A 9,080-nucleotide genomic window follows, 5' to 3' on the forward strand; every position below is an offset into this window, starting at 1 on the left:
CAAATGTAGAGGACAGAAGTTTTTAAATTGTGTGGTGATCTCTCCGGGGTGTGCGGGGGACGGAGGAGAGAAAGGTGACTCTGGCAAACCATGGGAAAAGCCAGTAGGGAGCAGAGGTCTCCAGCATCCATCAAAATCAAATGGAGTAAAGCATCAGATAAGGTGAGAAAGTCAGGCAGGCAAGTTAGTAGGCAGACCTCCAGGGAGAAAGGGAGTCATCAGTTTCATGGGGCCTGCATGACAGAGCCAATACCTACTCCTAGGGTATTTGTATATTCTGTGCGAGATGCTTAGATTCCTTATGGACAAAATAACTCTTTCCAGCCTTGGAGTCTGCAGATGTAAATGTCATTAAGTTTGTAAGTCATTTACTTCTTTGTTATACTTAAAATAGTCAGTCTTCTTCATTTCAATAGAATACTGTGCCAGACATCAAATCAGCTCACACTGAATTTTAGAGTGATTTATGAATGAAAGCCACCCCTAACCACCAGCAGGATAAGCACAGTGAAAAAGGCAAACAACAGGATCTCTATCATTAATCAGAGGGTATAAGCCTGCAAAACACACAGTACCCTTCAAATTCTCAAACATTGTCTTCCTTTAGATGCTATATACCAGATGCAACATTTTACATCCTTAACAAAGAAAACATAGGCCACTGGGAACGACATAAAAGGTCGGGAAAAATTACGATTCAGTTGTTAGAAAGGGTAGAAGCAATTTGAAAGGTGTGTGTGTGTGTGTGTGTGTGTGTGTGTGTGTGTGTGTGTGTGTGTGTGTGACATATGAATAAGGACCTTCAGAAGCCAGAATATGTTAGGTTCTTTGTATCTTTAGTTATAGGCAATTGTGAGCCACTCAGTATGGTTGCTAAGGACTGAACTCAGGTTCTCTGGACAATCAGTAAATGCTCTTAAACACCAAACCATCTCCCCAGCTTCAAAAGCATATGATTCGGTCCTTCTCTTCTTATTCAATAATTGAGTACAGACATATGGATATGGAATGTTCATACTGATTAGATTGCAATAATGTGTTTTCTCTTTAAGGTGGAGTCATAATTCTTTCAGAATTTATCCTCTCTGTCTCTGCCTTTCTCTGTCTCTCTCTCTCTCCCTCTTCCTCTCTTTTTCCCCCTCCCTGTCCCTCTCCCTTTTCCCCTCCCTTTTCCTTGTTTTCAGAAAAGAAAGGGAAGGAGTAGCTCAGTCAGTCAGTCAGTCAGTGGCCTGAGTCACTCTAGGCACCCAGCCAATGAAATATAGACTAAACAGTACCGAGAATATTAATTTTACCTCACTATACATGCACAGGGCCAGTGAGGCATCAAGCCTGCCTTCTAGGACTGACATTAAAAAGGTTGTGCAACTGTCTAGGTTCCAGCGTCACCAACTGTCGTTTGAGGGACTTGGAAGGAGATAAGAGAACAGACCTTGGGGAGCAGCTTAAACATGGCCAAGCAGTGATGGCAGAGACAAATGGAGACCTGCCCCCAGTGCACTGCAGAGAACCACACATACTCAATGCTGAACATGGAAGAGAAACAGCAAATGGAGGCCTAAAAGAAAAACAGTTGCTTCCAGATAGCCCAGCAACAAAAAAGGCTGGGTACAAAGAGTATTCCAGAATCTATCAGGGATGCAGAATGAAAACCTGTGGTACAGTATATGCTTAACATGTGCACACTATGAATTCAATCCTTAACATCAAATAACAACAACAACCATCATCATCATCATCATCATCATCATCTTTTCAGTGAACTCTAATAGCTATACTGAAAATTTATCAAATTAAGCTTGTTACTAAATAAATGATTACACCCAGAATGTATCCACAGAATCACCACTAAAAATGAGAAATATAATATCCTCTATGCTCCAGAAAACAAAGCCATATATATATATATATATATATATATATATATATATATATATATATATATATATATGGGTATGTTTTATATATATATATATATATATGTATATATATGTATATACAGGGATATATACATATATCCCTGTTTAAGCAACAGTTCTCTCAGGGTAAGTCACATATTAACCTCTAATGGGAGTGGGTGTGAATCATTGTTGTGGACATTATACAGAGGGGCTAAGAAGTGACTATACTTTGAAATTCACATTTTCTTATTCCCATTCTTATTTTTTCCTTATTTAACATTTTTATTTTTTATTAGGTATTTTTTAAATTTACATTTCAAATGTTATCCCCTTTCCTCCATTCCCCACTGCAAACCCCCTACCCCCTACCCATGCTCACCAACTCACTCACTCCTGCTTCCTGGCTCTGGCATTCCCCTACACTGGGTCATAGGGCCTTCACAGGACCAATGGCCTCTCCTCCCACTGATGTCCAACAAGGCCATCCTCTGCTGCATATGCAGCTGGAGTCATGAGTCACACCATGTATACCCTTTGTTTGGTGGTTTAGTGCCTGGGAGCTCTGAAGGTACTGATTAGTTCATATTGATGGTCCTCCTATGTGGCTGCAAACTTCTTAAGCTCCTTGGGTCCTCTCTTTAGCTCCTCCATTGGGGACCCTGTGCTCATTCCAATGGTTGGCTGCAAGCACCCACTTCTGTATTTGTTAGGTTCTGGCAGAGCCTCTAAGGAGACAGCTACATCAGGCTCCTGTCAGCAAGAACTTCTTGGCATCCAAAGTAGTGTCTGGGTTTGGTGACTGTATATGGGATGGATCCCCAGGTAGGAAAGTTTTTGGATGGCCTTTCCTTCAGTCTCTGCTCCACAATTTGTTTCTGTATTTGCTCCTGTGAGTATTTTGTTCCCCTTTCTAAGAAAGGACTGAAGCATTCACACTTTGGTCTTCCTTCTTCTTGAGCTTCATGTGATCTATGAATTGTACCTTAGGTATTCCAAGCTTCTGACTAATATCCACTTATCAGAGAGTGCATACCATGTGTGTTCTTTTATGATTGGGCTATCTCACTCAGGAAGAGATTTTCTACTTCCATCCATTTGCCTACAAAATTCATGAATTCATTGTTTTTAATAGCTGAGTAGTATTCCATTGTGAAAAGTACCACACTTTCTGTATCCATTCCTCTGTTGAGGGACATCTGGGTTCTCTCCAGCTTCTGGCTATTATAAATAAAACTGCTATAAACATAGTGGAGCAGGTGTTCTTGTGCTATGTTGGAGAATCTTTGGGTATATGCCCAGGAGTGGTATAACTGGATCCTCAGGTAGTACTATATCCAGTTTTCTGAGGAATCGCCAGACTGATTTCCAGAGTAGTTGTACCAGCTTGCAAACCCACCAGCAGTGGAGGAGGGTTCCTCTTTCTCCACATCCTCCTCAGCATCTATGGTCACCTGAGTTTTTGGTCTTAGCCATTTTGACAGGTGTGAAGTAGAATCTCAGGGTTGTTTTGGTTTATATTTCCCTGATGACTAAGGATGTTGAACATTTCTTTAGGTCCTTGTCAGGCATTCACTATTCCTCAGTTGATAATTCTTTGTTTAGCTCTGTACCCCATTTTTAATAGGGTTACTTGATTCTTTGGAGTCCAACTTCTTGTGTTCTTTCTATATATTTGAAACTAACTCTCTATCAGATGTAGGATTGGTAAAGATCTTTTCCCAATCTGTTGGTTGCTGTTTTGTCCTATGGACAGTGTCCTTTGCTTTACAGAAGCTTTGCACTTTTATGAGGTTCCATTTGTTGATTCTTGATCTCAGAGCATCAGCTATTGGTGTTCTGTTCAGGAAGTTTTCCCCTATGCCCATGTGTTCAAGGCTCTTCCCCATGAATGTCCTCTATTAGTTTCAGTGTATCTGGTTTTATGTGGAGGTCCTTGATCCACTTGGACTTGACCTTTGTACAAGGAGGTAAAAATGAGTCTATTTGTATTCTTCCACATGCTAACCTCCAGTTGAACCAGCACCATTTATTGAAAATGTTTTCTTTTTTCAACAAAAAATGGATGGTTTTAGCTCCTTTGTCAAAGATCAAGTGACCATAGATGTGTGGTTTCATTTCTGCGACTTCAATTCTATTTCATTAATTTACCTGCTTGTCACTATACCAATACCATGTAGTTTTTATCATTATTGTTCTTCAGTACAACTGGAGGCCAGACATGGTGATTCCCCCAGAAGTTCTTTTATTATATTTTATTTATATAGTTTTTACTATGCCGGGATTTTTGTTATTCCAAGTGAACTTGAGAATTGCTCTATGTAAGTGTATGAAGAATTGAGTTGGAATTTTGGTGGGGATCGCATTGAATCTATAGATTGCTTTCAGCAAGATGGCCATATAAAATAAATTCTTAATTTGGTATTATGGACTGAATCAAATGTGCTGCTACTGAACTGTGATCAAAGTCTTTTAAGTAATAATGTATTATTTGTTGAAATGAATTAAACATATCATGTATGCACCCTTCAATTGAGCTATTTCCCAGCAAGAAATAGGTGTTTTATAGATGTAATTTAAAGTGTGCAGTATAATTTTTAAAACTTATGATATTTTGATAATTGATATTTATCAACAAAAACTCACTCCATGACTCTAAAATAAATTTTCATTATGATGTGTTACCAACTCCATATTTATCATTTTCTCAGTACTGTTTGATGTTTAAACCCCTTAAAGTCAACAATACTTTATTTCTTTATATAATTTTAAGTAAGAAACTTATTGTTTATAGGATCAATATTTATTTTTATATATTTTAGAGATTTTTATTTGTGTTTGTGTCTACATGTGTGTGCTTGTATGTGTACATGCATGTGTGGTTGCATTTGCATGTGTGTGTGCACATGTATCTGTATGTGTTTGCGTGGCAGTGTTTGTTGAATCCAAAAGAACTGGTTGTGAGCAAGCTGGTGGCATGGATGGCAAGAAGTGAACTCAAGTCCTCTGTAAAAGCATGGAATTTCTCCATCCCTAATATTTATTTATATATAACACACATACATTTTAACACATTCCATTGCTTTTTCCTTTTTTTAAATAAACAACTTCTAACATATTTTCCTTATTTGTATGATACTAAGTTTCTATTTACTTTATGTTTGCATTATAAAAAACCCAACCCATTGTCAGTTTGATTTCAACTATCAGATTTTTGGGTTCTTTTGTTTGTTTGTTTTGTTTTGTAGTTACTTCAAAAGAGAATTTTTGTCCTGTATTCTCTGCCCATTTGAAAACTTGATTCCTTGTTTTGGTTTGCAATAGTTTGACTATGATATGCCTGCATGTTTCTTATATGTTTTTTGTTTAAGTGAATTTTCTGAGTCAATGAATTGATTTCATTCATGTATTTTGGAAAATTATCATCAGTTGTTTCTACAAATATGGCATCATCATCTTCTTCTTCCTCCTCCTGTGTTTTTCCCTGCTCCTCCTCCTTTCTTAAACATGACATCTGGTTATGCTTTCCTCGCTGGGCTCAGACTAGTGGGCTTAAGCGATCCACCCTTCCTCCTCGACCTCACAAGCGGCTGGAATCACACATGTGTGTCACCACCACCAAGCTGCCCTCATTCCTCTCTTCTTTATCACCATATATTTATCATTAGCGTGTGTGTTTCATTTTATTTGCTTCATTCTTTTCTTTACATTCTTCTTTTTTCTCTCCATGAAGATGTGAGGTATTTTTTCCTCCCAGTGATTAGGGGTGTGAGTTGTTTGTGGGAATTTTGTTTTTATTCTTGAGATAGAGTCTCATGCACTGCAGTATAGACTCCTCAAAATCACTGTGTCCAGCCAGTGAGAACCTTCAACATCTGACCCTCTTGAGTCCCTCTTTCTGGTGCTAGAATTACAAACACGTGTTACCACACATAGTTTATGATGTTCTAGAGTCTGAATCAGGGGCTTTGCAAATACTAGGCAAACTGAATTATATCCATACCTAAGTGGTAGATGAAATTTTTTTTATTTATCTGTTCTAGGAGATTATTAATTAAGGTTTCCATTGAATCCATTTACTGATATTGTTCATAGAATTGTTTAGATTTTTTTTTTTATTGCTACATGTCCACACCAGGCAATCAAGGATGGCCTGGACCTCACTATGTAGACCACAGTGTTCTGGAACTCCTGGTATTCCTCCTGCCTGATCATACCATATTCTGGAATTACAGGCCTGGACTACCATGTTCAACTTAACTTTACAGATTTGATTTCTAGTGTGTTAATTTTATGCTTAAAATGACTCTAATAACAGCTATTATCTATAGATATATGCTATATAAATAGTTTTGTTAAAATTTGCCTTTCTAAAACTAATTTTTAAATAGGTGTTATATTCAAACAACTTAAGTTTTTACAGTAATAGTTTATTGATTCTTTGTGAGTTTCACATCATGACCCAGTTCGGCTCATCTCCCTGTCCCCTCATATCTGACTTTTTCACTTGCAACCTCATCCCCCAAATAAATCAGAAACACACACACACAGACACACACACGCACGCACGCACGCATGCACACACACACAAACAATAGCAGCAACAATAACAAACAAAAAAACCAACAAACATCTCATTGTGGAAGCTGTAGTATATCACGGTGTGTCCCACAGTGTATTCCTCTGTATACACATCTTCACTTAAGAATGTTCTTTGCAATGAGTCATTGGAGTGGTTCAAGATCTCTGGATTCGCAGGGCGGTGGTGGCGCAAGCCTTTAATCCCAGCACTTGGGAGGCAGAGACAGGCGGATTTCTGAGTTTGAGGCCAGCCTGGTCTACAGAGTCAGTTCTAGGACAGCCAGGGCTATACAGAGAAACCCTGTTTCGAAAAACAAAAACAAAAACAACAACAAAAAAAATCTCTGGATTCTGTGACACCATCAATATTGGATCCTAACAGGGACATCTCCCAGTTATCCTGTTGTTTGCCTGTGTTTTGGAGACTCTGAAGCTTTAGAACAGCAGGACCTTCCTTCTCACAAATCCCAACCATTCACAGATGATATAGATATTGGGGTGGGCCGTCCAGAGCCCTGAATCTGGACCTGGGTGATTGGAGAGCTGGTCAACTCACTGGTTCTCCCTTATCAGCACCTCGGGGCAGCTTCCAGCACTTCTCTGCCTAGGCCACCCATCAGGAGGAAGCAGGGTCAGCTTTCCAACTCACTTGTCCTTGGGTTTAGTTTATCTGCCTCCAAACCTCAAGAAGTAGCTCCACTGTGCTGCTCAATCAAGGTTCGAGGCTCACTCTTCCAAATGCTGCAGTCCGGTCTGGGCTGGCCCTTCTACTCATAACTTTGGGACAGGCTCACCCCAGCCTTCTTAATTAGGATTAACTCCACTGTGTTACCCAAGCAAGGTGCAGGGACAGCTTAATAGCTGGTGAGGGACAAGGCTGGCACTCCCACTCTCTCAGCCCTGAAGCTAGCACTCCTGACTGTTGGAGGTGACAAGGGTGGCGAGTATCACTTCTGAACCTGTGCCACTCCAGGGCAGACAATTGGTCTGTGCTTTTCCAATGTGCCAGGCAGGAAGGGGATGGTTGGACCCAGTACTGGGGTGTAATTTGGTTTGGTTCTGAGTGAGTGTCCAGAGTACACAGGGACTGGAAGAGAGAAGGTCTTCCCTGGGAGATTTAGGTGTGGCTCTTTAGGTCAATGGCCTCCCCCCAACCCCTTGGTGATACTTGATAAATGATAAGCTCTTTGCTTGTCCAAACTGCTTTATTTGATGGCAGATGTGAATGCATACTTTTTACTCAGGTTGAACCAGGGATTAAATTTGCAGAAAAGGATGCCTAGGAGGGCTAAACACCCAGGGCCTATCTAGATGACTCCTTAGCATGGAGAACTCCAGGCTTTTATGCTATGGTGAATTGTCATGGGGTGTCATGGTTACATGTCCTAGATCAGGTAGTTTGTCAGGGAGCTGGTCTCATGTCTACCATTGTCAATTCTGAGATCTCCCAGGGTTTAGACTTGTTCAACCTTCCCACTTCTTCTGTCTGATGGCATAGTCCACTTGCCCCACCCAGGTGGTCCCTGGCAACTGCCTTGACCAGGAGCATCCCATACTCTATGGTGGTAATATGAGCCATGGACATTGACACCAACCTCACCCCCCACTCCGCCTTTGCATAGCTATGGACTTAGACATGACCCTCAGTGGCAGCTTGAGTTGTGACCTCACCATGGCCCCAGCTTGTGGGGCTAGCCACTCACAACAGGCTACTCCTCTTCACTCTCAAATATCTAATTCCTTCTTTCTTCATAATGCTCAAGCTGCTCCACTTTTCTTTTTATTTTTTATTAGATGTTTTCTTTATTTATAATATCTCCTTTCCCAGGTTCCCCTCCAAAAAAAAAAAAGAAAGAAAGAAAGAAAGAAAATAAACAAAAACTAAAACAAACCCCTGTCCCCTGTCCCCTCCCCATGCTCACCACCCTATTCCCTCCTGCTTCCTGGCCCTGGCATTCCGCTACATTGGGGCATAGAACCTTCACAAGGCCAAGGGCTTCTTCCATTGATTACTGACATGGCCATCCTCTGCTATACACATGCTGCTGGAGACATGCGTCCCACCATGTGCACTCCTTGGTTGGAGTTTTAGTCTCTGGGAGCTCTGAGGATATTAGTTACTTCATATGTTTGTTCGTCCTAAGGGGCTGCAAACCCTTCAGCTCCTTGGGTCCTTTCTCTACCTCTTTCATTGGGAACCCTGTACTCAGTCCAATGGATGGCTGTGAACCTCTGTTTCTGTATTAGTCGGGCACTGTCAGAGCCTCTCAGAAGACAGCTCTATCAGGCTTCTGTCATCCAGCACTTGCTGGCATCCACAATCGTGTCTAGATTTGATGATTGAATATGGGAAGGATTCCCAGGTAGAGAAGTCTCTGAATTGTCCTTCCTTTAGTCTCTGCTCCATAGTTAGTCTCTACAACTCCTTCCATGGGTATTTTGTTCTCCCTTTTAAGAAGGAACAACGTAGCCACACTTTGGTCTTCCTTCTTGAGTTACTTTTGGTTTGTGGTTTGTACTTTGTGTATTCTGTTCTTCTGGGCTAATATCCACTTATCAGAGAATGCATACCATGTGTGTTCTTTTGTGATTGGGTTACCT

The sequence above is a fragment of the Mastomys coucha genome, unplaced genomic scaffold (assembly GCF_008632895.1).
Source record: "Mastomys coucha isolate ucsf_1 unplaced genomic scaffold, UCSF_Mcou_1 pScaffold7, whole genome shotgun sequence".
Classification (NCBI taxonomy): domain Eukaryota; kingdom Metazoa; phylum Chordata; class Mammalia; order Rodentia; family Muridae; genus Mastomys; species Mastomys coucha.